Raw genomic sequence first — 20,618 nt, forward strand, 5'->3', positions numbered from 1 at the left:
TGTTTTTCTTGGGCATCACAGATGAAACTGGCATACAAATTGCTGGTCTGAATGCGTGTCACAATCTACCTCTTGGTAGGATAGAACAAGGTGGGATGGACAGCATCATCACCAGATGGACTCGTAACTAGCTGACCAACTGCACTCAATGGGTAATCCTCAATGGAACTAACAGCTACAAGAGGTAAATATACAGTGAAGTACCTCAAAGTTCTGTCTTGGGCCAAGTACTTTCAACATCTTCATAAATGGTTTGGAAACTCAGCATATGCCAGAACACATAATGTTCCAAGGGAGGTCCACATTAAATTTCTCAGAAAGACTACAAGAGATGAGATTCTGAGTGCACAAAGGGGGCAAGTATTAAAATACAAGGATAGAGAAATAGCCATTCTGAAACAAATCCCAAAGAAAGTTAGAGATAAAAGAAAAAAAATATTCGCTTCTAGCGAAGAAATTATACCAGAAAGGGGTGTGGTTCAGATGGCTTATGCCAGAAGGTATGTTAATATTCTGGGAGGACACGAGAGTTAGAATCAACACAACTATGGAGGCTGAGGCCTTCATGGAAAAAACAAAGTCCTCCTAGATAAATCTGATGATACTACATGGGACACACAGGACACGGGAGGTGCCGGAGCCCTGCTGGAAGGGGGAGAAGAGGCAACATCGAGAAAACTCAGATCACAAAAATGAACTGAAAATCTGTTTGATATTAAATGATTGAAATTATTTGAAGATAAAAGGTTATTTGCTGACAAAATACTATTAAGTAGTAACAACTTAAAGTAATAATAAATGAAAATTATGAGAATGGGGGGGGGAGGGCCATTTCCTGCATAATGTAGCTGTCAAAATTTGTAACTTTATCCACCGTCCCTTTTCCTGACTATCTTTTGTAAAACCAATAAAAATTTTGTTTAAAAAAAAATGGTTTGGATGAGGGGATAGAAGGGGAATTCATCCAATTTGTAGATGACACCAAACTGGGGGAGGGGGAATCCAATATTTTAGGTTCAAGATTCTGAAGGATGTTGACAGACGTGAATACTAGTCCCTATCTAATAAAAATTCAGTGATGAGAAAAGGAAAGTTTTACACTTAGGCAAGAAAAAACAAACACACAGATATAAATTAATGATTCAATAGCAGCAAATGTGAGAGACATCTATGTGTCCTAATAGACCACCACTTAAATGTGAACCTATCAGCTTGCCATTTTCAGTTTCTTTGCTTCTCTGGCATCCTGCCATAAAAGGAAAGGGAGGAGGGGGAAGGAATTTGGGGAAGTAAAGTTCAGGCATGGGAATGATGAATACAAAAGGAAAGATGGAGACAAGCTGACAAGAACTAGTGGTGTCAAACCGGAATAATCCAGCTGCCAAGCACACCTGGCTTGGGAACAGAATGTGAAACCACATCAAGAGGTGCCAAACCTCAATTCAGTTCTCAAAACATCAAAACAGTAAACTATTGTACACTGATGTCAAGGATGGGGGAGGGCCAGGGAAAGTGGGAAAGTGCAACCTTTGCACAGGAATACTCAGATCTAGCTGTAAGGGTTCCAAATAGCATCCAAAAGTAAATCAGAGTCCGAGGCAAAGGATTCCTCAAAGTTCCAATTGATGAAGAGAGCCACGTTGGCACATCTGGGAAAAGCCAAATTTGAAAGCTTCCCAGTTTTCCCCACCCAGTTGAAAGTTCAAGATCTTGCCCCCACACCCACAAGTCCATCACATGGTCCAGTCTCCCACTGCCATGCTGGCAATTCCACCCATCCAGTTCCAGTCAGGTGCAGAGGTTCAAAGACAAAGGATGACCTTGACTTTCTAGAAAGAATTTTGTTATGGCTACCTATCATCTAACTCTGTATAACCCCCCTCTCCCATTTTCCCACAATAGAAAAAGGCATAGTAGAATAATAGAAAGTGTGGCAGGCCAAAGATCCAAAAGAAAAGTTGGTTGCAGGCCTGACACTGGCTTAATTTTTACTGTAACTGCTTAACTTTAGTAAAACAGCTTTCGCTTCAGCTTAATGGAGTCTAGGGCCTCTCTTTCCTAAATGCCTGAGGTGGGACAGGTCTGACAGAGCCAGTAATGTGATATAGCTGCAAAAGAATTAATGCAGTCCTGGGTTGCATCAACAGGAGGATCTTAGTTTTAAGATCATGTGTAGTGATTGTACTGCATTACAGTGCACTGGTGAGACCACAAGTGGAATACTCAATCCAATTCTGGTCACCATGACAAAGACATTGAAACCCCTAAAAGAGCACAGAAAAGAGCAAGAAAGATTATAAGAGTTCTGGAGGCTAAATCATATGATGATAACTGACGGAAGTAGGTATGTTTGGTATAATGTCTAGACCAGTGTTTCTCAAACTTGGCGACTTTAAGTCCTGTGGACTTCAACTCCCAGAATTCCCCAGCCAGCTATGCTGGCTGGGGGATTCTGGGAGTTGAAGTCCACAGGACTTAAAGTCGCCAAGTTTGAGAAACACTGGTCTAGAAGGACTAGGAGTAGCAGTCTTCCAGTAGTTGAGGGCCTGTTACAAAGAAATGGAAGTCAATTTATTCTCCAAAGCACCTGAAGGCAGAAAACGAAGTAACAGGTGGAAAATCATTAAAGAGAGATCCAACCTAGGAAAAAATTCCTGATAGAAAGAATACTTTTTCAAGGGAATGACTTGCTTATGGAGGTGGCAGGTTCTCCATCCTTGGAAGTTTTCAGGAAGGGGCTGGACAGCCATTTGCCCAGAATGATATAGGATTTCTTGCCTTGGGCAGGAGATTGGACTAGAAGCCCAAGTTCCCTTCCAACCATAATAATTCTGTGTTCTATGTTGCAGGTCTGTGATGGCGAACCTATGGCATGCTTGCAGGGGTGGGTTCCTGCCAGTTCTAACCTCTTCTATAGAAGAGGTTCCACAAATCTACAGTGCCATTTAGAACCGGTTCCAGCTCCCTCCCCCCGCCCGTCCGCACAGCATCAAGATGAAGAGCAAGAGGAGGAATTCTGGGAGTTGAAGTCTTAAAGCTGTCAAGTTTGAACACCCCTGGTTTTTTTTAAAGGGTTAGGGGTGCAAGGGTCTTATAACTTGACGGCTTTAAGACTTGCACACTTCAATGCCAAAGTTCCTGAGCCAACATGACTGGAGGAGGAATTCTGGAAGTTGAAGTTCACAAGTTTTAAAGCTGTCAAGTTTGAACACCCCTGGGTTGTTTTCTTTTCTAAAGGGTTAGGGGTGCAAGGGTCTTGTAACTTGACAGCTTTAAGACTTGCGTGCTTCAAATGCCAGAGTTTCTGAGCCAACATTTTGGTTGCTAAGCAAGAGCGTTGTTAAGTGGGTTTCACCACATTTTACAAGTTGGCCATGCCCACCCAGTCACATGACTGCCAAGCCACTCCACTCAGTCACATGGCTGGCAAGCCACTCCCACAAAGCAGGCCACACCTACAGAAGAGGTTCTAAAAAAATTTGAAAGCCACCACTGCATGCGTCCCACAGGTGGCACATAGAACTCTGTCTGTGGGCACGCGAGCCGTCACCCCAGCTCCACCACACATGCATGTGCACCTTCCACTGGCCTGCTGATTTTTGGGTCTCTGCAGCGCATGCACGGGGCAGGGTGCATGCACAGGGGCCCCATTTTTGCTCCCAGGAGGCTGCAGGGAAGCCGACTAAGCCCAAAATAGGGAGCGCGGGGGTTGCGTGGACATGCACAGGGGTGAGTGGCTGGAGCACGGGGACATACATGCATGCATGGGGGTGGAGCACACAGGGTGTGTGTGTTGCTGCACATTGCATTATGATGTGCACATTGCACATTGCATGGGTGCGTGCTGTTGCACACACTTTCAGCACGCGATGACACAAAGGTTAGCCATCACTGATGTAGTTAACTTCTGCAAGCATCATGAACTCCGTCCAACAGCTCCTTAAATGTTGCTACAGTCATTGGTTCAGTCTCTCAGACTCTCCATTTGATCCTGGATGATGCGATGGATCAAATGGATTTTAAAGTTTAATATTTGAAAGAGGGCCTTGCAAATCTCTGGGGTGCCTTGTCTCTTTCAGTTAAGCCCTTCTCATCATTCCACCCCACAACTCTGTCAAATAATTTATGTGTATGCCCTCACTTTAACTGATGTCAGCTCCACTGTGTAGACCAAACCAGAAAATCAATTCTACGAAAAGGCTAAGGCTACTTGTAATGAGATTGGCTACCTTAGCAGAGTTTTGTAAGTATGATTGTGCTGTGCCACCTCCCACTTCTTATACCCAAGTGAATCGGGGAGGGGTCTCCATGAGCCACTTATCAATGCTATCATTTGTTTGTAGACAATGTGTTTTACCCTCCTCACTTTGTTAATGGAGCTTGAATATCTATTGCAAGTTCATCTTCCTACTTTCTACAAATTCAGAGCAAATACATGTTAGGCATGTATTTCTAAATTAAAATGTAGCTTGCATTGCTGAACGCAGTCCCAAGCGAAATCTTCACAGATGGCCATCTAACTAAGGGCAGGGGTTGCTCAAGCTCTCTTAACTGCCACTTTCACCTTCCAGTCCTTCACCAGAACTGCAAGATGCTTGGAGTCCCACGTTTTCCCAGGTCTGGCAGGCAACAGGGGCTGCAACAAGAAAGCATCTCGATGGTGAAATAAAAGCTGTTTTCCCATCTTTTGTGAATCGGTACTGCCACGGGATTCTGCTGACTTCCAATTCTGGTGCACAGTCCCTCAAAACGCTTTGTGTGTCTTTGTTTAAACAAAGTGTATAATATATGAGAAACATAAAAATAATGCTAAATTAAAGTCTGGTTTATAAATTCTGAGAGAGTGGAACCACACTGCAACTCCCCAGAGACTAAATTGTATGGTATGGATTGGTGGATGTGGCAGGGGAAGGATACTATAAAATCTCCATTCCTTCCCCACTCCAGGGGAAGGATACTGTAAAATCTCCATTCGCTCCCCACTCCAGGGGAAGGATACTGTAAAATCTCCATTCTCTCCCCACTCCAGGGGAAGGATACTGTAAAATCTCCATTCGCTCCCCACTCCAGGGTAAGGTTACTGTAAAATCTCCATTCTCTCCCCACTCCAGGGGAAGGATACTGCAAAATCCCCATTCCCTCCCCACTCCAGGGGAAGGATACTGCAAAATCTCCATTCCTTCCCCACTCCAGGGAAAGGATACTGTAAAATCTCCCTTCCCTCCCCACTCCAGGGGAAGGATACTGTAAAATCTCCATTCTCTCCTCACTCCAGGGGAAGGATACTGCAAAATCTCCCTTCCCTTCCCACTCCAGGGGAAGGATACTGCAAAATCTCCATTCCTTCCCCACTCCAGGGAAAGGATACTGTAAAATCTCCATTCTCTCCCCACTCCAGGGGAAGGATACTGTAAAATCTCCATTCTCTCCCCACTCTAGGGGAAGGATACTGCAAAATCCCCATTCCCTCCCCACTCCAGGGGAAGGATACTGTAAAATCTCCATTCCCTCCCCACTCCAGGGGAAAGACACTGCAAAATCTCCATTCCTTCCCCACTCCAGGGGAAGGATACTGTAAAATCTCCATTCTCTCCCCACTCCAGGGAGAAGGATACTGTAAAATCTCCCTTCCCTCCCCACTCCAGGGGAAGGATACTGTAAAATCTCCATTCCCTCCCCACTCCAGGGGAAAGACACTGCAAAATCTCCATTCCTTCCCCACTCCAGGGGAAGCATACTGTAAAATCTCCATTCCCTCCCCACTCCAGGGGAAGGATACTGTAAAATCTCCATTCCTTCCCCACTCCAGGGGAAGGATACTGTAAAATCTCCATTCGCTCCCCACTCCAGGGGAAGGATACTGTAAAATCTCCATTCTCTCCCCACTCCAGGGGAAGGATACTGTAAAATCTCCATTCTCTCCCCACTCCAGGGAGAAGGATACTGTAAAATCTCCCTTCCCTCCCCACTCCAGGGGAAGGATACTGTAAAATCTCCATTCCCTCCCCACTCCAGGGGAAAGACACTGCAAAATCTCCATTCCTTCCCCACTCCAGGGGAAGCATACTGTAAAATCTCCATTCCTTCCCCACTCCAGGGGAAGGATACTGTAAAATCTCCATTCCTTCCCCACTCCAGGGGAAGGATACTGTAAAATCTCCATTCGCTCCCCACTCCAGGGGAAGGATACTGTAAAATCTCCATTCTCTCCCCACTCCAGGGGAAGGATACTGCAAAATCCCCATTCCCTCCCCACTCCAGGGGAAGGATACTGCAAAATCTCCATTCCTTCCCCACTCCAGGGAAAGGATACTGCAAAATCCCCATTCCCTCCCCTCTCCAGGGGAAGGATACTGCAAAATCCCCTTTCCCTCCCCACTCCAGGGGAAGGATACTGCAAAATCCCCTTTCCCTCCCCACTCCAGGGGAAGGATACTGCAAAATCTCCATTCCTTCCCCACTCCAGGGAAAGGATACTGCAAAATCCCCATTCCCTCCCCACTCCAGGGGAAGGATACTGCAAAATCCCCATTCCCTCCCCACTCCAGGGGAAGGATACTGCAAAATCCCCATTCCCTCCCCTCTCCAGGGGAAGGATACTGCAAAATCCCCTTTCCCTCCCCACTCCAGGGGAAGGATACTGCAAAATCCCCTTTCCCTCCCCACTCCAGGGGAAGGATACTGCAAAATCTCCATTCCTTCCCCACTCCAGGGGAAGGATACTGTAAAATCTCAATTCCTTCCCCACTCCAGGGAGAAGGATACTGTAAAATCTCCCTTCCCTCCCCACTCCAGGGGAAGGATACTGCAAAATCTCCCTTCCCTTCCCACTCCAGGGAGAAGGATACTGTAAAATCTCCATTCTCTCCCCACTCCAGGGGAAGGATACTGCAAAATTGCGATTCCCTCCAGATCAGCTGGAACTCAGGAAGCAGAGAATAGATGGGGGCGGGGCCAGTCAGAGGTGGTATTTCTCTGAACTGCTCAAAATTTCTGCTACCGGTTCTCCAAAACCTGTCAGAACCTGCTGAATCCCACTCCTGGTCTGGGTGCAGCAAAGAAGAAGGTTTCTGAAAGACGAACCTCTAAGAACAGGAGGCATCTTGAAAGAGCTGCTGTCCTTAACAGTTGGAGAAAAAAATATTATTTTTGTCTGCAGTTCTGTTCTTCAATCTCTCTGGACTGTTCATGACCCAATAGATGCAATTTCACCAGGATTGTTTGTCAGTAACTAGTTCTTTTGAGTTCTTGTAAACTCCCACTTGCATCATCAGTGATGGTATCTAACTGCCTCCTTTTGATACTTCTAAGCATCAGGGCCTTCCCCAATGACACTTTCCTTCCCATTTTATGTCTACAGAAGCTTTGCTTTCATTATCAGTGCTTTCAGGGAGCAATCTGGTTTCTCTTCCTCTGGTATGGAATCATTTGTTCTTCATGTAGTTCTGGCATTCTTTCTTGTTTTCCCCTGCACCACAATTCAAAAATATCAATTTTATTTAATCCAGATTTTTGATGGTCCAGCTGGCAGCCGTATGTTACACCTGGGGAAACGATATCCTTGATAATATACACTTTTGATGTCAGTGTGATGTCTCTACTATGTTTTGATCTGTCCTAGTTGGTCTCTTGAGATGCAGAATTTCTGCTTCATTGCTGGTTACTGCTCTGAATTACTAAGCCCTGGAAAATGAAGCTTGCAGGATCCAATTGTCAGACCTGCAATCCATCTTTTCTTTTTTGGATGGGTTGGTCACCGGGACAAGAGGTTTAGTCTTCCAAAATGGGCTCCAGCACAAGTCCGAAAGCGTGGAAAATTGAACCTCTGGTCTCAGTGACCAACCCAAATTGCATCCTGTAACATTATCCTGGGACACATACCGTAGTTTTTGGAGTATTAGATGCACCTTTTTCTCTCAAAAAAGAGGGTGAAAATCTGGGTGCATCTTATACATCAAATACAGCATTTTTGCCTCCTGAAACCCCACCGACTTTGCAAAAATGGCCATGCATAACCTTTAGGAGGCTTCCAGAGTGTTCCTGGGGGCTGGGGAGGGCAAAAACGAACAGAAAACATGCCCTGTTTTTGCTCATTTTTGCCCCCCCCAGCCCCCAGGAGCACTCTACAAGCCTCCTAAAGGCTATGCATGCCCTTTCTTTTGATTAAAAATGGACCTTTTCTGCTCATTTTTGCCCCCCTCAACCCCCAGGAGCATTCTAAAAGTCTCCTAAAGGCTATGCAATCCCTTTTTTTGACAAAAATGGCCCGTTTTTGCGAAAAATGGGCCATTTTTGGGAGATCTACAGAGTGCAAAAAAAATTTTTTTTAAAAAATTTGCCTCTTCAAAATCTTGTTGTGTTTTATACTCCGAAAAATGTGGTATATTCACCTTCATTCATGAAAATAAAGTTTGTTCCCAGTTCACCTTTTTTTCTGATTCTTTGCATTGGATTGGCATAGCCTGTTGCCACCTGCGTGGGCTTTTGAACAGAAGACTGGATTAGGCACTTTCACCGTCAACAAAAGGTCCAGGAGAAAGGCCATTTCTGCTGTGTTTGGTAGTTTTGCTTTTATGATGTTGTAAACCACCCAGAGTCACCTCTGTTGACAATCTCTTAATTGGACAAACAATGAAATATGAGCCAGCAGTGTGCAGCAACAGCCAAAAAAGCCAATGTAATCCTAAATTGCATTAATAGAGGGATTGAATCAAGATCACATGAGGTACTGTTATGGTACCGCTCTATAAAGCCTTAGTAAGGCCACACCTAGAATACTGCATCCAGTTTTGGTCACCACATTATAAAAAAAGATGCTGAGAGAGAGCAGAGTTCAGAGAAGAGCAACCAAGATGATTAGGGGATTGGAGGCTGAAATTATACGATGAACGGTTGCAGGAACTGGGCATGGCTAGTGAAGAGAAGGACCAGTGGAGACCAGTGACGTGCGGTGAGGTTTATGGCTGGTGAGGCTGGTGACATCATCAGGAAGGCGGGGAATGGGACCACGTGTGCTGGAGGCTCAGGCTGCCTCAGCCTCCAGCACACGTGATCCCATTCCCCGCCTTCCTGAGCGTGCTCCACCGGATCGCGCTCCGCAGTCCTTGAAAGCGGCTGGGGAACGACGAGAACCTTCCTGCCTCTGCTGGACTTTGCGCACTCCTCGTGACTGCAGTCGCGAGGAGCGCACGAAATCCAGGAGAGGCAGGAAGGTTCTCGTCGTTCCCCAGTCGCTTTCGTGCCTTTGTCATCCGGGAGTGCCGACAACATTTCTGCCTCCGCCCTCCGCAGCTCCTGGCCACGGCCGGACGGAGGTAGCCAGAATGGCGCCGAGGCAGTCTGGCGGGCGAGCGACCGAGGATCAGGCTGCCTCGCTCGCTCTTTCGTCTGCCCGGACCGCCTCGGCGTCGCTGTGACTACATCCGTCCGGCCGCGCCTGGGAGCTGCGGAGGGCGGAGGCAGAAATGTTGTCGGCGCTCCCGGATGACGAAGGCACGAAAGTGACTGGGGAACGACGAGTCGCTTTCGTGCCTTCGTCATCCGGGAGAGCCAACAACATTTCTGCCTCCGCAGCTCCCGGGTGCGGCCGGACAGATGTATATAATATTATAATATTATATATATATATATAGTATATAATATTATATACTATTATTTCATGAAGAGAGGTGAGGCTCTGCCTCCCTTGCCTCCCCTGACCGCACGTCCCTGGTGGAGACATGGTGGCAGTGTTCCAATATTTGAAGGGCTGCCATAAAGAAGAGGAGGAGAACAACCTATTTTCCAAGGCCCCTGAAGGCCAGACAAGGAATAATGGATGGAAACTGATCAAGGAGAGATTCAACCTAGAAATAAGGGGAAATTTTCTGACAGTGAGAACAATTAATCAGTGGAACAGAAGCTGCCTTCAGAAGTTGTATGTGCTCAATCACTGAAACATTTTTATGAAGAGACTGGACTGCCATTTGTCTGGAATGGTATAGGTTTTCCTGCTTGGGTGGGGGTGGGGGGGTTGGACTAGATGACCTATATGGTCCCTTCCAACTCTGTTATTCAGTAAGCCTGATGGGGAAATGGTTGGCATATTTATTTAATAAAGAAAGAAACTAAAAATAATTATCCAATCAGTTAAGGGGGGGGGGGGGAGAGAATCTGGTATGATAGAAACAATGAGCTGAAATGAGAGCAGTACAGGTTCTGTTTTGCTTCTACTTTGCTCCCCGAGGGGGATCTGGGTTCAAATGGACTTAAGCATGACAACTGATACAAGGAAGGGGAGGGGGTCCTTGATGGTCTCTGAGTTTGGCTCTTTTCTTGCAGCCGTTTCATTACCTAAACTAGGTAATGTTATCAGTGCTCGCAGGGAGTGAGGTTTGATCCCAGTTGACATTCTAGTGACTTGCCCTGTCAGTATTGGTGGGAGTGGTCTTGGAGGCTCTTTGGTTGCGCTGCTTGCTGTTGGTTTGTTTGGCAGTTCCTTGATTGGGGTATTGTTTCCTTTTCGATTGTTGGTCTTAGAGTTAATTTACGCTCCTCTGGGTGTTAATTGCTGGTGGGGAAGTGCTTTGGTCTTTTTGTTCCCTTTGTGGGCTTGTTGATTGTCTCTTTTTCAATTTGTCAGAGTGCCAGGCTTCCAGAGGTTCTCTAGCATTTTCGGATTTGGCTTGGTCTAGGATGCTCACTGTGTCTCAGCTGAAACTTTGGGTAAGTCTCAGTGGTGGGCTCTGGGTAGTACGCCCGGATACTGGCATATCGGTGGTAGCTGGGAGCAGCAGCCACCGTACCGTACCACTAGCTCATTTGGCCCACCTGCCTACCTGCATTCCTTGCCGCTTTTTTAGGGAAACGGGCCAATTGCGCACGCATGCACAGCAGAGGCGCTTGAGCGACCTCTGCCGAGCAGCTGAGTGTCACAGGGCAGTGGCATGCACATGCGTGCACAGTGTACGTGTCCACCGAGGATGCCCGGCCCTGTAGCAGTGTACCGGTTGCGACGGGATCCGGAACCCACCTCTGGTAAGTCTGTCCATAAGTTGTGAAATTTAAGAGTTTTCATCCTGTCTTCTGACTGCTAGTTGATGTTCATGGATGCATTCTGCTAATCTTCTGCCTTTTGACCTACATAGCGGCTGTTACACTCATTACACTTACGTTGTAAATTACTCTTCTGTTTTCTCCTGGGCTGCTACGTCTTTTGCTTAGGATAGTTTGGATTCTAGGGTCTCAGCACCTATTTTATGTTGTGGTAACCCAGACCTGGATGCAGTATTCCTAGTGTGGAATAGGAATAGAATAGAATAGAATAGGAATAGGAATAGGAATAAGAATAGAATAGAAATAGGAATAGGAATAGGAATAGGAATAGGAATAGAATAGAATTCTTTATTGGCCAAATGTGATTGGACACACAAGGAATTTGTCTTTGGTGCAAATGCTCTCAGTGTACACAAGGAGAATAAAATACATTAATCAAGAATAAAAAAGATACAACACTTAGTGATGGTTAAGGTTACTAATAAGCTATCAAATCGTACAAGTAAACACATAAAACGATATAAATTGAAAGATACAAGCAACATGGTTATAGTCATAAGTGGGAAGATGCAGATACTAGGAAGGAAGAGAAGAATAACATTGCCCATAAGGCTCTAGTAGAGAAGGTGGCAAAATGTGGACTGGGCTGTGCTACTACTGGATCCAGAGCTGGTTGAAGAGTCATACCCCCAAAACATACATTAAAAATACTGCATTTGTGTTGGAAAGAAATATAGAGCTGAGTACTGCTGGGGACATTGTCAGCCCTGTAGAAATTCAATGCATTTACAAATGTCTTGAATGAGAGACCAGGAAATGCCAGCGAAAACGCAAAAACAGGGCACATGATTATGATTCAGGACACTCTTGACAAACTGGAAGAATTTCACAAGAAACAAGTGGGATTAATTTCAAGAGACAAAGTGTTATTTTTGAGAAGTCAGACTAAACGGCACGAGATCAGGATGGGAAGTGCTAAGCTAGGGAGCAGGTCATCTGAAAAGGGTTTGTGTGTCTTGTCAGGTCACAAGGTGAGCATGGATATGTAGAATCCAAGAGAAGATATTATTCCTCTCAGTTCTGTATAGGTGAGGACATATCCAGAGCATCGCACCCACATATTAAGGAACCACATATTAGGAAGGGCATCACCAAACAGAAAGACGTCCAAAGGAAAACAACTCAGATGATAAACTCAGAAAAGAAAAACTTGAGAGGAACAGTTGGAGGCGTTGGGTACGATCAGACAGGTGAAGAGAAAACTGTGGGGAGATCTGTAAAATGCTGTTTCCTACAGAGGCACTAAGTGCACGTACATGAAATGCAATACTGTTTAGAAGCACGGATGAAAGAAAGAGCACAAGGATCTTCGGTTGAAGTTCAAATTTTCCAAGTTTAATTTTCGTCCCAAGTAAAAAATTCCCCCAGAGGATCTGACGGAGTTTTGAAATGGAAAGTACAAACGTTGATTTACCTCTTGAAGTTAATTCACATTTTGATGAGTGGTAGAAGTTGGGGGAGCTGATTCCTCAGCATTCTGCTGTCACCTGAAGGTCAGCCTATTCAGAACCTCCGGAGAGATGCCTGCCTTTTCTTGTTCTTTCCGGGCTTGAATTTCATAAACAGGAAGTCAAAGGAAGTTCTCCTTGTGTTCTAATTGAGACTCCCACCAGATTCAGAATCTAATTTTTCCATGTTTTCATTGCTCTGACTTTGGTATTGTCATCCTTTTGAAACAAGAAGCATCAACTATGAGTATTAATATTATTGTAAAGTTATCAGTAACAGAACCTTGCAAATCTGAAATTCTGGTTTTCCTTTTCTCTCTCCCCTCCCTATATTTCCTCCTCTGCCCTCCTCCTCTTCCTCCTCCTCTTTCTCCCTCCTCCTCTCCTTTCCTCTTCCTCCTCTCCTTTCCTCCTCTCCTCTTCCTCCTCCTCCTCTCCTCCTCCTCTCTTCTCTCCTCCCCATCTCCCTTTTCTCCTCAAGATAAGGTAAACTTTGGCAGGAGACTTGCTTTCTTCAATCCAAGAAAAATATGCCTTCTCTAATTCTCTGGGTTTAGTCTCTAAATCAGACATTATCTAGTGGTTGAACTCACCTTCCTAATGAGCCTTAGTGGAATGGCAAAGGAACGTTCTAGAACTGAGCATTAGTTCATTACTGTCCTGGATCAAAGAAGTCACCGTAATAACAACTAAAAAACTTTTCAAAACTAGCCGTATGTGCTGCCATTGTGGTTAATGGCCAGTGAAACATGAGCATACTTGCTGTGGATTGTATAGTTCTCACCAGTTGTGCCAGTGAATAAATGAAGTTGCAGGAGAGAGGCTATTTTGGGGTAGGGAAGGGGGAAAGCAAAAGCTGAATTCCATTTATTCAAGCTCTTCAACAGGGGAACATACAAAACCAAAATTAGAAATAATACCTGTAGCACCTGTTAGAAAAAGACAAAGAGCAAATCTGACTGTGAGGAAGAGCCCATATCTGGGCCTACACCGTGGTGATACAGGTGGTGAAACTTCACTGGTTCTCCATCCTTATCACATCTGCTGATAAACACCCCCCACCCAGTGCCCTGTTTAGGGTGACCCATTCCCTGTTAGTGGGAATGGCCCGAGGATCATCTCCAGATAGCGTATTCTTACTATCTGGCAAACCATGTCACTCAGATTGGCTCAGAGTTGCACTCTAATTGGGCAAGTCCTAATGTCTTGCTAAGGAACAGCCTTATCATGTCATCTCAACTGATTTTGATTCTGTTGTGCCCAAGGAAGAGGGTGAGATCCTTTGGTCTATTAGTCCAGCCACTGTTGGTTAGATGCTGACCTCCTCACTGGGTTATTAAGGCAACCCTGGTGGTCCACCACTTCTGGTTGGGTGACAGAAGCCCAGAGACTTGTACTTTCTGCCTGGCTGCTGTCCTCTCCAGCTCTTCTTCCAGTCTTGGTCAGCAGCCTTTCCAAAAAACGCCCTCACACGCCCTGATCCTCACTTACAAGGAGCCGTTATCTGGAAACACAAACACATTAATACAAGGCAGCAAGCGCCCCCATGAAAATGTAATGCTGAAGAGATCCTCATCTCCTTCTCTTTCATGGATACTCACCCTATTAGGTTTCTGCTTGTACGAGTGGCTTCCTTTGTGGGAGAACATAAATTCAGCTCCCCTGTGAGGAAGAGAGGAAGCGACTGAGTCGGTGGTTCAATCATCTCAGAACTGGAGGAAGCCACATTGAGTTGAAAGTGTTGAGTCTTTCCTGCCCTCCTCTGGCCCTCAGCACCCAGCACTGGCCTCTCCAGTTTCTAGCCTGCTGCTTGAACCACTAGGCCAAACTGCCTTTCTAAACAGATTTGCAAACAGACAATCTCTTGTGTTTCCTAACATTCAGACCAAATTTGTTTTCCTGTCATATCCCGAGCCTTATTATAATCAGTTGTGATACAGGTAGTTCCGACTTAATGAACAGAATAGGCAGAAATGAGTGGGTAGAGGCTGCTGTCCTTCTGCTCCCCATTTGGCTGTTGGAGACCGGGACGTGCTGCGGTGGGCATTCATGCAGGAAGGACAGTTGTTATTTAGGGCCTTGCCTGCTATAGGGTCCTCACGCAAAGACCCAAAGAAAAGTCAGACAGAATATTTGGTCATAAAATTCCTGCTTATCACAAGGTGTCAGGCGTGCCTCACTCAGTATCCAAGAAAAAAAAAAACCCAACTCCATTTGAGTAGAGATAAAGGTACTTTTACTGGACATGAAATGAAAACAGCTAAAGTGAAGCAAGACCTGAAGCAAAAAAGTGTGAACGTGTACATATCAAACATTTGCCCAGGACCCTCCCCCCAGTTACCCCAACCCAATGTCCAATCTGCAACTCCCAAAGGTGTCATGTGGAGCGCATCTTCAGGTGGCCTCATTCGGCTGGTTATGCAGAGACGGTTGACCTGCAACTCCCCATGTTGGATAATGAGAACAAAACTCCCTTCATGATAACTCCTCCAGCACCCCAAATACCACAAGCCCCCACCCTCCCCATTACTATGGCAGCCAATAACAAACAAGCAAAGTAGAGGCTGACACGTGGGAAAGAAGCCAAATGAACCCAATTTCTGTTTACAGAATGGAAAATATACTTAACAGGAATAACAGATGATTACAGGAAAACATTGACTGTATTTCACTGAAGTTTCAGAAGTGGTGGATGCTCCTTCACTGGGAGTTCTTAAGAAGAGACTGAATAGTCAGAAATGGCATAGGGTCTCCTGCCTGAACAGGGGGCTGGACTAGAGCAGGTCAGGAAGAGACTGCGAAAGCTTGAAAGTAATTTGGCAAATCAGCAGTGATTTGTCAAGAACCTGCCTCTTCTGACAAATTGTGTCTCATTTTTTGATCTGACCACTTCCTTGAATCAATTGTGGGAGTACCACAGAAACAGTATTCCTGGATTTCAGCGACATGTTTGACAAACTACTGCAAAATACATGTACCTTGATTAGCAAGCTAGTTAAGTGTGGATTATTAACCACAACCACATCTTTTTTTTTTTTTTGCTGGCTCAAAGATCACACAAAAACTACGGATCAATTGGAGAGAGGCATCGCTTCCACCTTGCGGGAAACGGTGCAGAACAAAACATGAATCTGGACAATTCTCTCCGATAAGATTTTATTACAAATACAAGTTTCAAAATAAAGAACTCTTTATAGGAAGAATATGGCTTGATTTGTTTTTCTTATTCCTTGGAATTCTTATTTTTAATCTAGGGTGCTCTGTCCTGACTATCTAATTGTATTTCTATTGACAATAATTTTATTTATTTATTAATAAATGTATATGCCACTCAACTCAAATGGATAAGTAAAAGCAATAAGACAACATTTTAAATATTAAAATAATAAATATTAACATTGTAATTAACAAAGATGGGTGAGGAAGAAATCAAGATGCAGAATAGAAATAAAATAACAGAGTGGGAAGGATCCTTGCAGGTCTTCTAGTCCAACCCCCTGCTTAGGCAGGAAACCCTGCACCACTTCAGACAAAGGGTTATCCAACATCTTCTTAAAAATGCCCAGTGTTGAAGCATTGGATGAAGAGGTGGAGGTCAGGTTGGCAGAAGATAGATAATTGGGTCGATAGGTAATTTTGTGGATGTGAAATAGCATTCCCAATTATCCTGATAGGTTGGTAGGGGGTAGTGTAATTGCACTTCAAACCTGTTTTTTATCTGGCAGACATTTGGGCTGGGAAGTTAAGTGAGCTGTGCCAGATAATGTTTGCATTGTAGGCTGGAATTTCCCGTCTGTGACTTCATTTATTATTTAGATTGTTTAATTGTTGTTTTTAACTTTGTGTGCGCCCAGAGTCTCTGCTGTGAGATGGGCAGCCATACAAATTGTTTATATGAATAAATAAATAGTTGGAATGTGGTTCAAATAACCACCACGAGATTTTTGTCAAGAGAAGCAGAGGGCTCTTCCCTAGGAAAACAACAGTTCTATCTTGCAATAGCTCTGTGAGTTGAACCATGTGTAAGAATGGCTGGAAAAAAAATGGCCAAGGCAAGCTTAGTATCACCAGGAGTATACTTTCCAAATCATAAAATAATTGGCCTATTTTATGGAGACCCTAGGTTGGATCCGGTGTCTAAAACCACATTCTACTAAAGATTAAGAGAAATTGGACCATGCTCAGAGAAAGCAATAAGGACAATCAGGCAGAGATGGGTTGCTGCCGGTTCGACCCGGATTGGCCGAAGTGGTAGTAGCGGCAGCGGGAGGCTCCTCCCACTCGTCCAGATGCTTCTGCGCATGCGCAGAAGTGTCATAGCATGAGTGTGTGTCGGAGCATGACTGATAGTAAAAAAATTAGCAATCCACCTCTGCAATCAGGGATCTAGAAGATGTGTCCTATGAAGAAAGATGGGACATAGAATCATAGGGTTGGAAGAGACCTTGGAGGTTTTCTAGTGTCAGGTCCAACCTCCTACTCAAGCAGGAGAAGGTTGGTGTTAGATCGGGGCAACGAGAGACAGACTGCGGACACGAAGTGACTTAACAGCTCTTTATTAGTAGTAATAGTGATCCAGCTTACTCTGAGGTCGGAGGGTTCCCCTTTTATAGGGAGTGGGCACGCCCCTCGACCAATCAAAGGAATACCTGTTTCCCGCTGTAGGAGCGGACCAGAGGGAAGACTTATCCCGATATATGTTAATATCTAACACCCCTCCCCTCCTAGATGGGACGTTACGGTAGGTGACATAGTCCTTTAGGTAGGTGGGTGTTTGTCTTGCTCGGGAGGAACGTCGTAGTTCAGGTTGGGTTGAAGTGCTTGCAGGATCGGGTGCATGTTGGTTCGAAGTAGTTGCAGGATCAGGTGCATTTCCTTTTTCCCGTTCTGGAGGTCTTTCGCTTTCGTTGCTTGGGCATTCAGGAGCTAGTTCGGCTGCGTTGACTGGGGGTTCTTCAGCTGCGTGCGTGTTGTCCTGTTCCACGCTTAGCTCGCCGGTGTCGTTGTTTCCTGCGATGGAGTTTTCCTGCGGCTGGCTCTCTGTAGACAGGAAACTTTCGCCTTCATCCCTGATGTTGGAGTGTGCAAGGCGACCTCGAAGTTGATCGATGTGCCTTTTCCAATTTCGCCCATCTTCTAGCTCCAACAAATACGATCGAGGACCCGTGATGCCAATGACCTTTGCTGGCATCCACAATGTCCCCCCTGTGTAGTTGTGAGCATATACTGAGTCCCCTACTCTGAAAGACCGGACCTTGCTTGTAGAGTCCGGGGGAGCCGTGGCAGAGTAATTCGGGTGGAGCCGGTCCAGGTGAGACCGTAGGCGGCGACCCATGAGTAGTTCAGCGGGGCTCCTACCCGTCGTTGCGCTCGGGGTAATGTGTTGAATGAGGAGGTAATGGTCAATGCGTGTTTGCCAATCACCTGGACCCATCCTAGCGAGGGCCTCTTTTGCGAATCGCACCATTCTCTCTGCCTGACCGTTGGATGCTGGATGGAATGGCGCGATGAGGGCATGCCTGATTCCCAAACCCGCTAAAAATGTTTCAAACTGCATGGCCGTGAATTGGGGCCCGTTATCGGACACTAAAAGATCTGGTAGACCATGGGTGGCGAAGAGCCGCCGAAGAACCTTTATGACTGCCTCTGCCGTGGTTGACGTCATTAAGTCCCTTTCGGGAGAGGGGGCGGTATATAAGTGCTAATAATAAATAAATAAATAAATTAAGACTACATCTAGCCATTTAGAATAAGCATCTACAACTATGAGGAAGGTTTGACCCTGGAATGGCCCTGCAAAATCAATGTGTATGCGTGACCAGGGTGCCCTGGGTTTCTCCCATTCTGTGGCGGGCGCTTCCGGGGGTGCTGGTCTCGACTCCTGACAGGGGTCGCAAGTGGCCACCCACTCCTCTATTTCCTTGTCCATGTTTGGCCACCACACGTAACTTCTCGCTAACGCTTTCATTCTCACGATCCCTGGGTGACCCATATGCAAAGCATCTAATACATTTTTTCGTAGAGCATAAGGAATAACAACTCGATCCCCCCACAACAAACATCCCTGTAATACTGAGAGTTCGTCCCGTTTCGACCAAAACATTTTGAATTCCGGGTCCACATTTCCCTTCGGCCACCCCCTCCATACCCAAGTTTGCACTTGCTTTATTAAAGTGTCTTTAGAGGAGAACCTTGCAACATCGTAGGAAGAAACCGGTCCCGAATCCAAACAGTCAATGAGCAATACCGGTACTTCTGGAGTGGGGTCTGGCAAAATGTCTGGTAATGGGCAACGGCTGAGCGCGTCTGCGTGTCCTAGAGTGGAGCCCGGTCGATGAATTAACTTGTAGGAGTACGCAGCCAGGAAAACAGTCCACCTGGTCATGCGTGGAGAAAGGGAGACCGGAGTGGGGCGGTTTCCCGCCAAAAGCCCCAACAGCGGTTTGTGATCTGTGATCAGTTCAAAGTCGCGGCCGTAGAGGTATTCATGGAAACGTTTTACACCAGCCACGGCAGCCAGCGCTTCTCTGTCCATTTGGCTGTAGTTCCTTTCGGCCGATGAAAGAGTTCTGGAGTAGAAAGCAATAGGTGCTTCTTTTCCGTCGGGCATCCTGTGGCTGAGGACTGCTCCAACTCCGAATGGCGATGCGTCGCAGGTCAACACTAGTGGTAGAGCCTGACTGTATTGCACAAGTAGCGAGTCAGCGGTGAGTAGGCGCTTTACTCCGGCGAAGGCTGCAGCTTCGGCTCGTCCCCATTTCCATGGTGCGTTCCTCTGGAGTAGACGGTGTAGAGGCTCAGCAACGGTCGCCTTCTGTCTCAGAAAAACGCTGTAGAAGTTAAGTAATCCGAGGAAGGCCTGCAACTCGGTCTGATTTCGTGGTGTGGGGGCGTCCTGGATCGCCTTAATTTTCTTTGAAGTGGGGTGTATTCCCTGACCATCGATTCTATAACCCAGGAATTCTACGCTAGGCACGTTAATTTGGCATTTTTCCTTTTTAAGGCGGAGACCCTTTTCTCTGATTCTGGCCAAAACAGACCTGACTCTTTTGTTTAGTTGCTCCTCGTTTGCAGCGGACACCAAGATGTCGTCAAAATATGGGACGACTCCCGGTATCCCTTGCAACAGTCGTTCCATGACGCTCTGGAACAATCCTGGGGCAATACTCACGCCGAATTGTAGCCGGTTGCATTTAAAAGCTCCCCTATGCGTCACTATAGTCTGGGCCTCCGCTGTGGCGCTATCAACTGGCAGTTGCTGGTAAGCTTGTGCCATGTCTAACTTAGCGAAAACTTTTCCTGGCCCCAACGAGTGCAATAAGTGCTGTACTACAGGCACAGGATATGCGCTCTGTTGTAGCGCGACATTAATTGTGCATTTATAGTCCGCGCAGACGCGGACTGATCCGTCTGGTTTGACTGGGGTCACGATAGGCGTTTCCCAGCGTGCGTGATCTACCGGCTCAAGGATCCCTTGTTCCACTAACTTATCTATCTCCCTATCTATTTTTGGGCGGAGTGCAAAAGGCACTCGTCTCGGTTTAAGCCGGATTGGCGCCACATTTGGGTCTAAATTAAATGATATTGGTTTGCCCACATACTTACCAAGACCGGGGCTGAACACATCCTCGAACTCCTTAAAAATCTTTTCAGCGCTGCTGTTTCTCACGGCGTTGATTCCGGTGACTTCTAATCCCAGGGCTTCAAACCAATCAAGCCCCAGAAGGTTCTGCAATGGCGCGCTGGCGATGGTCACGGGCAGCTGGGCTTCGATGTCCTTGAAACGGATGCGGAATGTGCCTTGGCCCACGATGGGGACTTGGTTTCCCTGGTAGTCTCGCAGCAGGACGTCTGGAGCACGCAGTTGGCTCTTTCTGAGGCTAGGGATAGCCTGTTTCATGGATGCCCATGAAATGATCGTCAAGGTTGATCCTGTGTCAACTTCTAACTCACAGGGTGAGCCCTCCAAGAGGACTGTGACTTTCAGCCTTTTGGGCCGCTTAGGGCGGACCTGATGTATCGTGGTGAGATACGTTCGCAACTCCTCTCTCTGGGTCAACTCTATCTCATCGTCAA

The 20,618-nt window shown here is 46.1% G+C and overlaps 1 long non-coding RNA gene across 1 annotated transcript; it reads right to left on the reverse strand.

The window, feature by feature from the left end:
• Nucleotides 1-12,478: 12,478 nt before the first annotated feature.
• On the reverse strand, nt 12,479-14,235 carry LOC309397592. The gene is made up of 3 exons (XR_014176290.1): nt 14,144-14,235; nt 13,864-14,046; nt 12,479-12,761 (listed from the first exon to the last, which is right to left on the reverse strand). It is a non-coding gene; the product is annotated as an uncharacterized lncRNA (long non-coding RNA).
• Nucleotides 14,236-20,618: the final 6,383 nt, after the last annotated feature.

The sequence above is a fragment of the Natrix helvetica genome (genome assembly GCF_964273705.1).
Source record: "Natrix helvetica genome assembly, chromosome: 11".
In the NCBI taxonomy this organism is placed as follows: Eukaryota; Metazoa; Chordata; class Lepidosauria; order Squamata; family Natricidae; genus Natrix; species Natrix helvetica.